Raw genomic sequence first — 18,042 nt, 5'->3', positions numbered from 1 at the left:
TTGAGAAGGCTTAATTTTTTATTTTCTCAGTATGTATTTTGACCTAAAAAATTTATAGGAATATAAACACTAATACCGATAAATAACGCCTACGAGCTCCAGCATACTAAAAACTCAACACAAATAATTTTAAAAATTCAATAAATAAATTTAATTCGAATTGAACGAGAAAAAAAAATCAGATCCATTGTTATTATAAACTACAGAAAATGACTACTCTAATAAAAGTTTTCAAAATTATAAAAAAATTAAATTCCTTTAAAATACGATAAAATTTGAAACAACGTAGTAGAGTAAACTAACCAGTGAAGTAGCATTTAAGCTTCGCTCACCTTTTAAAAAATCATATTAATTTCAAAATTCGTAATTTTAGTTAAATGACAGTGTCAACATATTTGTTACTAATGGTAAATTGTGTAAAAAAATTGCAGAGAACTAACATAATATTGTTTTAAAGTTTTGGAAGTTCAAATAACAAGTAGAAAGAAGACCAAGTGAAGGAACAGCTCTTACCAGTGAATGAACACCCAGTAAAGGAACACTTAATTTTGGCTATTTTTTTAATGCTCTTTATGAATTTATAAGCCATACAAATACTTAAGAACAAGCCTATTCTTGAAATTATAACATATCAATATTTGGAAAATGCTAACTTTTTTTTGTAATCAAGAATTGAAAATTAAAGTATCAACATATTAACACATACTGTTCATTCACTGGGAAATCTATGCCCAGTAAAGGAGCATGCCTGTTCCCTCACTGGTTAGAAGTTGTTTTTCGTATTTTTAACATACTTTTGATGCGGAACATCACTAAAAGTACAAGAAAATTAAAGTTTATTTTTTATTTTCATTAACTTAGAAAAAAAACCAGTAAAGGAACACTTGTTCCTTCACTGGGTTTTCATCGTTTGGTGATCCAGTGAATAAACACCACCTTATCTCAATACTTTATTATGCTATGATGCTTAAAAAAAATAAAACGTAACTTTTATAACTATATTTTGAATTCTCTTTTTCACAGTGAAAAAAATGAAACTATTACATGCAATAAATTCCACTTCAAACACATAAATACAAACACCCACCTTATAATTTTTTCAAAGAAACAAGGTGTTGCAGAGATAATAACAAATTCAAAAACTTTTTCAGAGAAGTCTATTTGACCAGGTAATCCAAAACATTGCTAGATGACTGACCTATTGTTCGGCAGTAATCTATTGTTACCAATCAATTTAAAGAAAAACTTTCAAATTCTTATTTTTAATCAATATATATGAAATGTTCCTTCACTGGGTAGTGTTCCTTCACTGATTGGTTTACCCTATATATCAACTACATTAAGAATAATAATGAATTTATTTGTAATAGAATTAGACATACTCTAGACTGGAGCAGGGTTCTCAGCAAGCTACGGCACCCTAGGCTGAAAATCGTCAAAGATGTTTTTAGCTAAATTGTCCTTATCTTCATCATTATTATCTCGCTTATCATCAAATAAAACAAAATATACCGAAGCCAATAGTTATGAAATTATAGGAAGGATTAAGTAAATTCTGTAAGCTACTATTTTGATCGGTTAAGTCATCTGAAATTTAGAAATTCAAAAATTCACTTCAACATATGTTTTACACAAATATCAAAGACGAAAATCAAATTCATTTTTCTAGACGTTTTAAGTAGTGTCCTCCCCCTTAAACATAAACCCATTTCAGTGCTGCCATTATTCATAAGCATTTCTTTAAGTTTAAAATTTTTATATTATTTATTTATTTGGTATTTTTATTAAGTTTAAAAGTATTTTTAAAACAAGACAAAAATGACAAAAAATGACAATGAAAGTGACAAAAAAAAACTATAAAAAAACAGAGCATTTAAATATCGGAAGCAATTTTTTTTTCAAAAATTATTACGTTTTAAACATAACGACAGAGCTAACCAAAGCCTTTTGAAATTGTTATAGCTTGCAGGAAATGCATTTTTAATAAAATTACGAGTCAGAACTGGGGCTTAATTTCATTTTTTAAAATCAGTAAAGTTTGCTAGAAAAATCAGGGCTCATACAAGCAATTTTTAAAACGGTATAGCAAAACATTTTGCGATGCAGAAAATTCAACATAATCATTGCTTTTGACTTATTGCAAAAAAATAAATTTAAAAAATTACTGGATGGTAAAAAAATATAAATCAGAATTTATTAAACCATGTTGAAAAGGCCGAAAAATCGATAAATAACTCTCATAGAATAAGGTGGGTTTACGACGAAATCGTTGCGATTAATTACGCCAAAAAATTGGTACTCAGATTTGAAATTCATGCTTCGTAAAAATATTATATAAAAAAAATATCGGAATTTTTATGATCATTTAAAAATGCCGCAAAAACGAAAAATAGCTCAAATAACTGCCGAGAAAACAACATAGATTTACGGCAGCATCCGCGTGAATCATGCTCAACAAAAAGTAATTACTTACAGTCAATCTTCGGGTATCGCAAAAGTATTGTATTAAAAATACTGAAGTTTGAAAACTCATGTGGAGATTGTCGGAAAAACGATAAATAACTATCGCAAATGAAAACGAAAAAAGATGAGGATTAACGATAATGGGGGCGTCAAGAAGTGATAACTCTAATTCGAAATTCATATGTCGTAATAACATCGAATAAAGAAAAATTAAGTGAAAAAAAGGGTGAAAAAAAGAAAGGAAATTCAGACCACCAGAAGTTACTAGCAATTTTTGCTACTGCGTTCTTCTGTAAACTATTTTACTTCTTCAACTAGCTATTTGCTACTTTCTTAAATAGCACCAAGAACTGAAATAGCATCAAGAGATCCATCAATATTCTTAAATCAACTACAATTAAATCATATATTTAAATTAAACAAGTAAAAAATAAATAAATAAACAGGTGGAAAAAGGAGAAGAACAAAATTTCACCTCAAGGCCTAATTCTTATTTCTAACTCCGGCTTCTGAATAGCATAAAAGAAAAGATTCACGGTCTAATTTTTTAATTCAAACTATATTTCCTTTTGTGTTCGATTTTTTTTTATTCTTCCTTTCATCTACTTGGAAATAAATATGTGGGCCGGTCGAATAAACTTCATTCATGAAAAATAATGCCCTCCATTAATCCTGATTACTTCGCTTCCGGTGGAAAATAACTACTTCACAGGAGTAAATGAACGTTCTAAGTGTCAGGAAGGGGGGAGGGGAATGGAATTCCAGAGAACATTAAAAAAAATCTCAGAAGGATACGATGGAGATGAGGAGGGAGCGGGGGAGAGAGATACTTAGTGAACATTATTCACCCTCTGGGTAAAGAGTGGACTGAACCTGTAGTTATCCTTACTTACTCAGAAAAATCGGTTCAACGTTACACCATATTTGGGTATCTTGATCAATAATATGGTGCTAATTTAGCGCAACCTTAATAAAGGGTTAAATTGTACCATATTTTCATTCAAGGTGAATCTTCGCGCAATCAAGTTTAAAAAATACGATAAATTGGACAATAAAATTTTGGGGCTTGTTGAACCATAGCATCGTTTAAATCTGCTGCCCGTTTACAAGGTCTTAAATTGAACCATATATTCGTTCAAGTTAAACTATAACATAGTTACTGAACCATCGTGTAATCAGGTTTAAGAAATATGATAATCTGGATAATAAAATTACGAACTTGATGTACCATAATACCGTTAAAATCTGCGAAAATCTTATTAAGTTGTTTAATTGATTTATATATTCACTTAAGTTGAACTATAATATTGTCGTTGAACCACACTAGTAATCAGGTTTAAGACATGATAATCTGGACGAGAATGAAATGTTGGAACCTATTGAACCATAATAGCGTTTAAATCTGCAGTAACTTTAATAAGATGTTAAATGGAATCATATACTCGTACAAGTTGAACGAAAGCATTGTTATTGAACCATAATACCGTTCAAATCTGCGGAAACCTTATTAAGTTGTTTAATTGAGATTTATATATTCACTTAAGATGAACTATAATATTGTCGTTGAACCATCGTGTAATCAGGCTTAAGAAATATAATAATCTGGACGAGAATAAAATTTTGGAACCTATTGAACCGTAATAGCGTTTAACTCTGCAATAACTTTAATAAGATGTTAAATTGAATCATATACTGGTACAAGTTGAACTAAAGCATTGTTATTGAACCATCGTGTAATTAGGTTCAAGAAATATGATAATCTAGATGATAATAAAATTTTAAAGCCTGTTGAACCATAAGAACGTCTAAAACTTCTCCAAACTTAATAAGATATCAAACTGAACCAAATATTTGCTCAATTTGAACTATAGTATTTTTGTTGAACCATCGTGTAATTTGGTTTAACTAATACGATAAACTGGAAGATAGTAAAATTTTATACCCAAAAAGTCATAAAACCGTTTAAAACAGCAGCAAACTTAATAAGATATTAAATTGAACCATAGATTCGTTCAAGTTGAACTATTGTAATCTGCTTCAACCTTAATAAGATAAATTGAACTATACATTGTTTCAAATTGAACTATATTGTATTGTTGTAGAATTATAGGGTAAATCAAATTTAAGATCTGATTATTGTACTTATGTTGTTTTCGTAGCAACATGAAAAATAAATTTAATAATATAACCGGGAATTAAAAAACAAGGAGCAGTTTCACTCCCGGAAAAAATTTTCAGGAGTGAAACTCAAATCCGATGTATAAAATATACGTCTAAATAGGTAGTGGCGAGCTCCTGTTCAAACAATATATTATGATGTTGTTTCAGTTCTTAGTGAAAGTTAGTAATAAAATTAAAAAAATAACAAAAAGTGTTTTTTCTTTTATAATTTTTAGAGAAAATAAATTTAGCAAAGGAGGCAAATAAAAAGAGGATTGAAAATGTACTCAATCACAACATTTTTAATAAAAATATGGGGAGAAAAAATTAAAATCGTGCATTGATTTTAAATATTTTTATTTAGACAAACTAAGTTACAATATTGGCGACTTTACTTGAAACCTTCCCTTATTTTTAACGATAGAAAAAAAAATTTCGGCAGAGCAATATTGATGGTATTAAATTGGAAATTTATTCACGTTTAAAGCACTCAGATTGTGGATTTTTTTCAATTTTATTTTTCCAATGAGCCTCGAAAAACAGCCTGTATTTCATTAAACGACACCACAACATTAGTAGCTATAAAAAGATAGAACTTTGGCTGTGTATACAGGCGACGGAAGGCATTTTAGATACTTTCACGAAATCGTGCCTCATTAGGACATTCCAATGTAATAAAAAAACATGAAAATATTTTTTATTGCAAATATTTCTAAAGAGTTGCAATCATGTGCAACAATTCCAAGCAGTCGTTTGTTTAAGCCGATGTTAGGAAACTGGTCTATATTGTGATATTGCATTTTTAACGTATTGTAAAAGAGGCGCAACTTATTAGGGAAAAAGTATACCACTTAAATCGATACTAGAAACACTTCCCGTAAATTTCGGGTGCAACTATTGTAATAAGGATCTAATTTGGACATGGATCTAATAGCTGGAATATTTCTGTTATTTAACACCCAATGTTCAGTTGCAAATTAAAAAATAAGATTTTTATAACGAGAAATTAATTTTTTTCCTTTTTAATTGTCTATTTTTATTCATCACTTTAAATAGCAGAAAATATCATGTTATGAATGAAAATGCTTACTATAATTTAATAATCACTTACGATTCTTTTTTTTTTTTTTTTAATGAACTGGTGAGAGGTTAAAGAGGCCCATACTCTTCCAACCGAACTAGACTATTACAGACGGAGATGAAGAGGAAAAATTCTAAAAATGCTTTTTAATTCTTTTCATTTAGTTTTTACAAATAAACTGATCATGGATATTTACTCTAATTAGCAGTATTTTCCGCCCAGGGCAAAATGCAAGGCCACCACCCAATTACAATCGTAGATATAAATTGTGCGGTATCTTAGATTCTCTATTAATTTTTACGACAAAATTATGCCAGTAAGATTCTGCAATACACAGTTTTTAATAGGTAGTTAAATAGTTCAGAGTTGTCAGTTTTTAGATTTTTGATAAGTATCTTTGTTTTTATACAATTAAAGTTAAAAGTATTTTTTAGCGTCGTCCATATCCTTTCTTAGCAGTTTAAACTGTAATAAATCTAAATATTAAAAAAAAATCTAAAAACTGATGAACGAGTAATTTTAAATTACTAATTAAAAAACACAAAACGCATCATTTTAGTGCTTTAAATATTTGAGGAAAAATTCATAGTTCTAAAAATTAAAAATCTCTCTTTCTCCTAATCTAACAAAGCGACCTCCTTTTTTTGGTACATTTTTTAAAGGTATTGTGTTGTCTAATAATACTACACTAGCAACTTTTCACAAAAATGACTGAGCAAAAAACATGGCGAATTTTGAAAAGCTTTGTTTGGTATCCAGCTACTGGCTAAATACCATTTTATCTGAATAAAATCGGGTAATACATGATATAATAATTCACAATTGATTTTCCTTTTTAGTTTCCTGTAATTTTTATTGAGAGAATGTAATAGTATAATTTTATTAACTGAACACCAACAATTAAACATAGTTCCAAAATTAACCAAAGATACAATAAATAACGCTTGAACAGAAAATTCCAATTTTTAAAAAATATTTCATTCAATTTCTTGAAAAAAGTTAACGCAAAATAATCCTCATTTATATCAAACATATTTTAGTGGTAAAATCCTGGTAAAGATTACACGCTTTGTGCAATTTTGAAAAATGTCGCCAACTCCAAAATAATGCATTGATGCTTGTTGCCAAACTGATGGTTGTTGTTGTTGCTTATCCTCCTAGATCTGACATTAGTCAGAGCAACTCCAAAAAGTTGTTGACAGCCAGAAAGTCGATGACAAGAAGGGGATCGTAAGTCCGACCTGGATAGTCCGACACAATCAAGTATATGTTTCGGTGAGGCTGGATGGACACAGCATTTTTAAAACTGATGGTACATAGGGCAAATGTATACCGGGCAGTGGCACTAAAAGAACCAAACTAAAACTCAACTTTTTAAGAAATAAATGTAGGGGCAAAATTTACATTAAGAGATTGCAAACTTTATCACCTTCCCAAACATCGCCAGTGTCGCCAAATTCTTTCGTATAACGTAAACTAGGATTAAGTTATTTTAGATAAAAAAAATCAAGAAAGTATTTCGATTGCTTAAATCAATTTTGCTTTCCTTCTTCACTTTTCACCGTTTTCAACGAATTTTCGAAAAGACGTATTAATTGGCTATGATTTAAATTCACAAGCATTTTTTAACCAAAATTTAGTAATTTTTCGTGCTCTCCTCTCATCTTTTCCTGTTTATGTGCCTTACACTTTTAGGCCTCGTTTTACCTCTTTAATCATTTGTTCTCAATAAACGACTGTGTCTTAAATTATTATTTAGATTACCATCTTCTTGTGATGTTACACCTAAGCTAGGATTTTCTTTGCGGTGAATATTTGATGTACCATTCTTCTGTTTCTTTACTGCCAGGCAATGCTCACATTTACGGTTAATAATTTGCCTTTTACTTTTTTGTATCTTAAGTCTGGAACATTTTTTATTGGTATTAAGCAGCAAGCACTGAATATTCTGGAAGACAAACGATTTTCCGTCTCTTAGTACTTCAGTTGCCCATCCAGTGGCGAAATTCAGTGCCATTGAATCAAATTTAAAAGCAGCGCTGAAAGTTTTCGAATGTAGCATTCCTATGTAAATATCAATTCTGTCCTCATACTTTAAATAGTATTGATATAGATAATTTTCCGCAGATAGTTTTGTGGAAAGGAACCAAAGGAAAGAAAAAAGAACTATGTAGTCGTAAAATGGCAACCAAAATCCGAAAAGAAGCAAATTTAAAAGCAGCGCTGAAAGTTTTCGAATGTAGCATTCCTATGTAAGTATCAATTCTGTCCTCATACTTTAAATAGTATTGATATAGATAATTTTCTGCAGACAGTTTTGTGGAAAAGAATCAAAGGAAAGAAAAAAGAACTATGTAGTCGTAAAATGGCAATCAAAATCCGAAAAGAAGCAAATTTAAAAGCAGCGCTGAAAGTTTTCGAATGTAGCATTCCTATGTAAGTATCAATTCTGTCCTCATACTTTAAATAGTATTGATATAGATAATTTTCTGCAGATAGTTTTGTGGAAAGGAACCAAAGGAGAGAAAAAAGAACTATGTAGTCGTAAAATGGCAACCAAAATCCGAAAAGAAGCAAATTTAAAAGCAGCGCTGAAAGTTTTCGAATGTAGCATTCCTATGTAAGTATCAATTCCGTCCTCATACTTTAAATAGTATTGATATAGATAATTTTCTGCAGATAGTTTTGTGGAAAAGAATCAAAGGAAAGAAAAAAGAACTATGTAGTCGTAAAATGGCAACCAAAATCCGAAAAGAAGCAAATTTAAAAGCAGCGCTGAAAGTTTTCGAATGTAGCATTCCTATGTAAGTATCAATTCTGTCCTCATACTTTAAATAGTATTGATATAGATAATTTTCTGCAGATAGTTTTGTGGAAAAGAATCAAAGGAAAGAAAAAAGAACTATGTAGTCGTAAAATGGTAACCAAAATCCGAAAAGAAGCAAATTTAAAAGCAGCGCTGAAAGTTTTCTAATGTAGCATTCCTATGTAAGTATCAATTCTGTCCTCATACTTTAAATAGTATTGATATAGATAATTTTCTGCAGATAGTTTTGTGGAAGAGAATCAAAGGAAAGAAAAAAGAACTATGTCGTCGTAAAATGGCAACCAAAATCCGAAAACTGAATCTGTCAGACTAATCCACATGTGGTACATAGTAAATAATAACAAGCGTAGAATACATCTTAAAATGTCCTTTCATTTGTAGATTCCAGTGCTTCGATAGATTTATGAATAGGTAATAAAACACCGTAGATAAACAATATCAAGTCAACTAGTACTCTAAAAATCATTTTATCTTTCACTATAAAATTCCGATAGCAAGAATCTGCGATGCCAATGAATTTCTACACAATACTAAGAATATAGGTTATTTGACAATAGCGTGAAAAAATATTCAAATTTATTTCATGTGATAACTACATATTACACTTTACACATTCAAAAAATTTCGAAGTTAATCAGGTGCGACACACACGCGTGACATCGCTTACAGGTATCCAATTAAATCTGATTTAAATCACATGGTTAAGCATAACTTCTTCGCTTCTTTTCGAATTGCGACTATCCAATTCAAGAGGCAAACTTAGCGCATGCAGTTTTTCTCAAAATCATATTGCTTAAATGAGCTTAAAAAAGCGACTTAACATTTAATTGATTTAAAAAATAAATAAATAAATAAATTAAAAATAAACGGTCACTGGCCGATTCCACCGGTATCCAGCTTCCTACAATGATAAGAAAAGCTCTAATTGGTAGAAGAAACTACGTTATAACTTTGAAAAGCAGCTTTTAATTGAAGTTTTAGAGTGGACAATTAATTTGTAGCTGTCTCCTTACAAAAGTAGTTTTTTTTTTCAGTCATTTTTTACGAGGAAAAAAAAAAGCAGACAAAGTTTGTTTTTGTTTTCAGAATTTGCAAAAAAAAAAAAATTTCAAAAAAAATTTTTTTTTTCTCTCAGAAATTTTGCATCGGAAAATGTCGTGAATATGTTAGCATACGGAATACCAGGCAATGGCCCTTAGTCTTAAAAAACATCAGTGTAGGAAATGCCGGGCAACGTGATTAATCTGCATTATTATTACGCTTACCAAAAAATGTTATTATTATTAATAATAACTGGTTTGACTGTCATTATAACCAAACAGTAATGTGTGAGCCATTACCCGGTTTAAACTTAAGGGTCATTGTCTGGTTTGCACTCCTTCGGTATTCCCTATAAAGATGTTGCTTTAAGGCTAAGACATATTTATCGCTTTAAACTAGCCCAGTATTTCATATACACATGTTTCCCATGGTTAAGTTCCATTGCCCGGTATTCCCTTCACTGATGTCGTTTTAAAGTTAAGGGCAAAGACATTTCCGATATTCCTGACGGTGATTTTTTTTAAGGTTAATAGCCGAAACCCAGTTTATTCTTTCTCGGTATTCCCTGCCACCTTTTTAGAGGGAAAATAAGGTGATATGGGGAAGGAGAATTGTGTGCCTTTTTATAGGCAAGAGAGACATTGTTTCTGGCTATTTATGCTGAATTAAATGAGACCAATTACAATAAGATTGAACTAATAGTTTAGAAGTTATAAGGATTTTATTAACAAAAAGTACCGTTTTGCACTTATTTATACATCTTACATTGCTATACAAACAATATTTTTTCCTATATACTTTTCTTGTTCAATCAAATGAGGCCAAACACGAATCAAAAGGGCTAATATTTCAAAAGTTTAAACGATTTGTTTTGTATAATTTGTACTATTTTTGAATTGCACTTATTCTGAGGAACCCCTTTATAACTTCAAAACTATTTATTCTATCACGTCGAGTTTTACTTTACTCAAATCAGTATACACGTTTTCATCGGAAAATACACCTCGCATGTTCAGACAACCCTTAGATAGCAAAGTAAAAAGTTGTGCTTCAGTTATATCAAAAATAGTGCATATTATATATGAAAACGATAGCAACTTTTAAACTATTCTTCCTATCAAATCGCGAATTGATTATTCGACTCAAAGTAAAAAAGAAAATAATAATAATAATACGTCGGAGACAATACTTATTTATGAGATCAGTAAATAGATACAAATACGCATTTGTACTTTTGTGTATAAAACCCATATAACTTTCAAACTACTTGCTCGTTCACCGCATAATAGGTCTCGTTCGATTCAAAAAGAAAAAGAACATTCGAAACAATATGTTTTGCTTACCTGCCTAGAAGAATTTTTATTCTCCCCCTCAGATCACCTCCATTTCCCTCAAAAAAGGGAAAGTGTGCAGAGGAGTTTAGGGGAATTTTCCGATAATTTATTAGGACAAATCAAAGCTTTCTACGAAAAAGAAAAATTCTCGGGTATTAACTTTTACGAAGAAAAAGCTTAATTTTACTGGACAAAAATCATATCGTCAAAAAACAAAATTACAGTCTTGTCGATAATGCTAAATTTTAGTTAGAAATATGTGAGTAAATATAGGTTGCAAATATATACGCTAGATGGCAGCATTATAAACTTTAAAAATTCTACGAGTCACTTCGAAAGAGGTTAAAGAAAAAATTATAATTATTTTATTTTTGTTCCCTTTAAAATAAATTATAGGAAAATTTGTACATTAAATATTAAACAGCTCAAATATTAAACAGAGTCAAAAATCATACTTTTTTTCGACAAAATATTAGAAAGAATTCCAAATATATATGTTTTTTTTCAATTGCATTAAATTTCAAATAAATTGAAAAAATTTATTTTTAGGTTCTTTTATACAATATCGTTTAACATAAGCATTATTCTATAAACAGATTTTCTTTAAGAATTATGATAAAAAAAGACACGTTAGATTTTGCACTTATTTTATTACAAATCACTAACTATTGCTTTTCCTATCAAATAATATTTCCGAAACAAATCCCATTTGGCATATTTTTAACAAAAATGTATTTTAAGCCAAAAATATGCTGAATGTTATTTACATTAAATGATCCAGAGAATTGGGGGAAAAAGTAATAAATAATGTAATCTGTGGCTTGCCAACTTTTCTATGACTGGGGGTAACCAATTCAAAGTGCAAAAGTCATGAACTTTGCTCATTTTATTATTTAAAATTAGTTTTATTTTTTATTAGTATTATTAAAAAATAGTTACTGTTATATGTAGATACGTGTATAAGTGATATCAATGCTTATGCCCAAGCTTTGTGCTTGTTTTATTTTAGCTTTGTGCTTCCTTTATTTTAGCTTTATGCTTGTTTTATTTTAGCTATATGCTTATTTCATTTTCTGACAAATAGTTATTATTTTAAATCCGAAATATTTTATCAAAATTATGTCTGTTATAGCAGTATTCAGGTGATTATGACGACAATGATTTATTTAACTACTAATTTTACACCATCAAAATTGTTAACAAAATTAATTTATCAGCTAGAAACGAATTAAAAGCAAAAAAAAAGAATTAAATCTGAAAAATATCAATTGATGCATTTTGTAATTTTATTCCTTCTACATTCATTTCTAAAATAATAAAAATTTAATAAGGATCATTTACACTTGAACTAAACCTATCCGACGTTAATTGAGCTTTATCAATACGGTTTATCCTATTTTCATTCTATTAAATTTAATTAAAAATAATAATTGCACGAATTTGACTGATTTGCATGTGATAGTTTTCTTCGTAACACGCATATTCGGTCTACGCAGTAAAAAAGCTAAACTCCAAAACTTCGTTTCCCTTACAAGATATTATGTCCATGGTAAATTGTATTCAAATTATTTATTTATTTTATCATAGGCTTAGGTCACGGATGTGCAAAACTCTATATCAGATTTATTTCTCTACGAAGCTCAATCTAATTTAATGTAGTGCTAAGCAAATTACGTATTATGTTTTTTCAGTATATATCTGTCGAACTTGATTTTAACCTGCCTAATTTGCAGGGGAAATCATTCAACAATCGTCATCTCCAATCGTCAACATCTCCAGAATCTCAGTTTAAACCTGAATTTAAAGAACTAGAACAAAATAAAGTTGTAGTTTCATTCATCACATTTATATTTAGACACTCTTTACAGTTATGAACGTGTTACACCTTTTGTTTCTTAGCTCCCAATGTTAACACTTTATTATAGTAATCAGTGGCGACATCTATTATCAACTTAAAGAAAGAAATGACTATAATGCAACATGAAGTAAAATTTTTCCTCCCAAAATTTTCCCTTCCATTGTCCAAACAATAATTTAGAGCCTTAGGCACATAATTATATCCACAAAGAGCTTTCATTCAGCTAATAGCTCAAGTAGTGATTTATAATGCTAAAAAACAAACAATTAGAAATAAGTTTTCCAATTTAAAATATGAACATATTTATATCCAAAACAAATTTTTATTCTGCAAAAGTAGTGATTCTCAAAGCTACAAAACAAAGGAGCAGCAAACAATTTTGAAACTCAAAATGTAAACATATTTATATCAAATATAAGCTTTCATTCCGCTCAGGTAGTGGTTTGAAAAGCTAAAAAAACAAGCGTTTAGCAATATCTTTTCCAATAAGAAATGTGAACAAGTTTTATAAAAATATTAATTTGTTTCTAGACCTAGTACACTATACACTATGATCTGCTTTTATCAAAACTACGAAAAAATTAGTAATCTCTTTGTATACTGCAGATTTTTAATTATCAGTTGGAGAGTAAAACAAATTAGTGAGAAAGAGTTCGATCAAAACACTAAAAATTTTGCTAAATGCCCATTCGTAGAAATTAAAAGAGAAAATTTACAAAAATATTTAATTAAATTTCTATTCTTCCCACTTTATATTTACTATAAGTCTAAATTAATGATTTTTGCTGTACTGTCTTTTAATAGGAAGAAAAAGGAAAAAATTTAATGACAAAAAGTCTAGTTTTTTTTCTTTTTTAATTATTATCATAGGGGAAAAAATTTCTTGTGGTTTTGTAACCACAAATGAATTTTGTCAATCGGATTCAAAAAGGTTGAAATATATCTTAATTTTTAAAATAAGATAAAAAGAAGCTCATTGATTTTGTTTCACAAATGTTTTGTGGCGATGTAGCAATTTAATTGGATCAAAAGAGCTTGAAATATATCTGAATTTATAAAGAAAACATAAAAAAGGCTTTATAAAGTTTCTAATTACTAAAAAAATTATCAGCACAAATATAATAAATATAACTATGACCTTCAAATATTGAGAAGTAAATAAACCAAACTTCTTTTTTTCCCTTCTTTAATAGTTGTGAACATATTTCAGACAATTAATAAAATTAAGAACTGAATGTTGATACAATTTTATAAAACGCAAAACAAAGTTTACACATTCACCCAACCGAGCATTTCACATTATGAATATTAACTGCAGGCACACTTATAAGTGCCCACAGAAAACAAGAGTTCGGAACGTTTCGCCTTTTAAAACAAACACAATGGCAAAAAGTAAAATCTACTTTTTGTTTTAAAGCAAATGTTTGTTTCTGCTAAAGTTCGCGCATCTCACGATGCGACCCATCATTTAAGGTAATAAGAAACCGTTACACATGCCAATTTACTAAAAGAGAAATTAAACCTCAATACAAAAAGATTCTTATAATTATCTATAGCAATAAAATGAAGAGTTTGCGTGTGTGCGTGTATGTCTCTTATAACTCCAGAACCGTTTATGAAAGGGTCCTGAAATTTAGACAATGAGTAAAAATAGTAATTCTAACCCCTGATCCCAGAAATATTTCAAAAATTTCAATTAAATCGTTCAGGAGAAATGTTTAAAAATGGAATATTTCCATTGGCTTATAACCAGTCATTGATATAAATTAAATTGCAGACGACTTTTCCATATATTTTAACGATAACATCAGTGACGTTTTCTAGCTTATAGCTCTCATTAAAAAAGGAGTTTATTGCACGTTCTATAATATTTAATTATCTTTTATTCGTTATGTCAGATAAACTCAATGGTTTATATGAAGGCGGCAGCATCAGCGGATTACGTTAGCAAATTAGTATTCCTATATCTTTCTGAAAACACAGGTTTATTTTGTCAAGAGATTTGCTTTGAAAAGGTGTTTCTACAAAAATAAATAATTTAAAAGTCAATGTTACTGAAAATAAAAATTATTAATTAAAACTCAAACGATGTCGATGACGCTTGATTAATTTTAGTAATGGTTACTAAATATGGTAAAAAATGCTAACTTTGTGCATCAATTTTTAGTGCTATTGATTTTTATATAATGTCAAAACTGATGACTTAAATTGAACTGATAATGTGTTGTTTAATTCTTGATACATCTCAATTAAAGGGCAAAGCATAAAGCACACTAAAAAGAAAAAAAACCTATTTGCGATTCGCAAAATTAAAATAACTTAGACGACATCCATTCTGAACACTCATCAAACTCCTTCTATTTTAAAACGAACGAAATACTTTCAACTATTCAACGAACTTTTCAACGATTTAAATTGTACAAAATAAATTCACCGCCTTCCTCGCTATCTGATATCTGTTGAAATGAAATCGATCGAAAACAAATGTCGTGATAATTTTTAGAAGAATTTTAAAATTAGCAAGTTCTATCTTTTATGAAAACGCTTTGTTTTTAGATAGCAAGAGTATTAAATATGAACTCAGAACTTTAATTCTTATTCAACAGTAACTTATTTTTTAAATGCTAATTTTTCGAATAAATTTTTACTACCTTCGATTTTTCACTGATGCCGAAACACACTGTTTAATGGTTGATACATCCCAATTAGAGATCAAACCAAAAAACACTATGGAAAAAAATTTTCATTGTGCGATTTGTAATAAATAAATAATATAAATTATTAATAATTAATAAAATTTATTAATAATTAATAAAAATTATTAATAATAATATTAATTACAATATTTGCGATTAGCAAAATTAAAAAAATTAAGACAACATCTGTACAGGAAGATGGTCAAACGCCTTCTATTATAAAATGAGCAGGAAAAAAATTAACAGATTATTATTTGTAAAATACATTCAATGTCGTCCTAGCAATCTGATATCTATTCAAATGAAATCAATCAAAAGGAAAGTGTTACAGATAGTTTTTAGAGGGATTTCAAAATTAGCTAGTTCTTATATTTATTAAAACGATTACGAAGATAGCAAGAGTATCACATATGATTTCAGAGCTTAAAATTTAATTTAACAGAAAATTAATTTTCAAATGCTAATTTACTTTTCAAAAATTTTCAACGCTGCTGATTTTTAGAATGATGACGAAATACATTTATTTAATGCTTGATATATCCTAATCAGAGGTCAAACCAAATAATAGTATAAAAAGGCCCATGCGACCCATGAAATAAAACAACTTAGACAACATCCGTAATGAACGCCTTCTATTATAAAATGAGCAAAATAAAAGATTTTTTAGCATATCTTTTTATGTAAAATAGGTTCACGGCCTTTCGCGCTATCTGATACCTGTTCGAATTGAATCGATCAGGTGACAAGTGTTTGAATTAAAAAGCGGAAATATTACCACCGTAAACTGCAGGTGACGTTCTACTCGAATGAATTGAATTGAGAAATCGAACAATCTCGATGGTTTAGAATGTAATAAAATTTATCCTCGTTCATTGTGGGAATATTTAAAGAATAAATGCTAAGTTTTTGGGATCAAATTAAATCAGATTGTAAGGTTAAAGCAATTATGAGAAATAATATAAACGTAAAAGTAGATTCAGCAATATATCCATTCTTAAAAGCTTTAAATGCAGCAAGGCCAAATTTTTATATGTTCGCCTATTTCTTTTTATTACTGCGAAGTAATATTTTAATTTATAATGATGTATGGGATAATATTTTTTTTATTCCTTAAAAAATTAGATTTTATGTATAATGAAATAATGAGAATATTTTATTTAGAAATTTTTGATTAAAATTGAACACAGCAAAAAAAAAAAAATATAATAATAATGCTTTTTAAATACGAAGCTAAATCAGAATATAATTTCCTTAATTCTGCCCTCCAAAAAACGAAGTTTTTTTTAAAGTTTTTACATAACTTCCAGACGACAAAAATTCAATTAAATTCATTAGATTAACTAATCATCCCTCAATTGTATGCTTTATATATTTTATTTTAAAACCGTCGTTGAACAGCCGACCCAATCTTGAATTTATTACCAAGATTCAACGCAGTAGCCTTGCAATTTGGTAATATTTCTGCATTAATTTTGTCTTCAGTAAACGAACTTATTTTTTATTTCAATTAGTATCTATTAATAAAATTAATTACGCAGTATTAGCATTAAAAACGGTATATCGAATTTTTCCTTTTCCTTAAGCGAATTAGTTCCAGTTCTCCATAAACCTTGCTTTTCTTATTATTTTTCTTTGATTTCAAGTTTTCCTATTTCCATAATTAATCCAGCTCGTTATTATTAATAATTCTATGCCGATTTTTCAAGTTTCTCCTAAACATAGTAGCATCATTTCTCTATTAATTTTGCTTTTTAATGCGTATTTTGTATTTCAATTACCGTTGGTTTCAAATTATTTAGTTTTATAGAAAGACGTTTTAAAAGCATGACTAAAAACAAAATTAACATGAGAATAGTTTTCGGAATACTAATTTGGTAGCGTAGTCCACCTACGCTACCGCTATAAGCTATTTATTTAGCAACGGTGATTTCTGAATTAATGAAAAAATTCCTTTCTTTTAAAATTGGATTTTCGTTTTCCCAAGCACCGAAATGTTTTTACATTATTGGAACGAAAATCTAGAAAAGCCAGAGAATATAAAAATATCAAAAAATAAGAACCATTTAAAAAATTGGTAAATTAGATTTTCCTATATTTTCGAAATTTTTCCTTCCGTAATCAGAACTAAAATCCAGAAATTTCAGGAAAAAATTATTAGAAAATAAGAGCAATTAAGAATTATCTAATATTTTTCAAAGGGTTCCACAATTGTGGTTAAAATCAGTAGAAATTATGGTAGAAACAAAAGCATCAATCATTCATTTTAAAGTTGTTTTGAATTAAGCGAAGCTAAATAAACACTTAAACCAACGTGCTAAAAAAAAATATTTTCCGTTTATTTTCAATCATTTGAAGTCAAAAAACATCACTAGATTCTTCAATCCAGAAACTGTTTTTGAGTTAACGGTTGAACTCTTTTTGTGGGGCCGATGTGAGCAGATTCATTCACCGGAAAAAAAAGAAAAGTAGATAGATTCACTCTATATCTAAGGAACTTTTTTTTTCTTATCACTTTTTTATAACCCTCATAGGTGATAATTTCCGATGCAGAATGAAGATCTATCATTGATGGTAAAGGCAAG

General features: G+C 29.0%; 1 protein-coding gene across 2 annotated transcripts in view; it reads right to left on the bottom strand.

The window, feature by feature from the left end:
• LOC107444843 (elongation factor-like GTPase 1) overlaps positions 1-18,042 on the bottom strand; it is a 204,017-nt gene that overhangs the window by 88,825 nt on the left and 97,150 nt on the right. The window lies entirely within an intron of this gene.

The sequence above is a fragment of the Parasteatoda tepidariorum genome, chromosome 7, assembly GCF_982258835.1.
Source record: "Parasteatoda tepidariorum strain Cologne lab strain chromosome 7, Ptep-v5.0, whole genome shotgun sequence".
NCBI classification, from domain to species: domain Eukaryota; kingdom Metazoa; phylum Arthropoda; class Arachnida; order Araneae; family Theridiidae; genus Parasteatoda; species Parasteatoda tepidariorum.
This window is presented reverse-complemented; position numbering and strand designations above follow the sequence as displayed.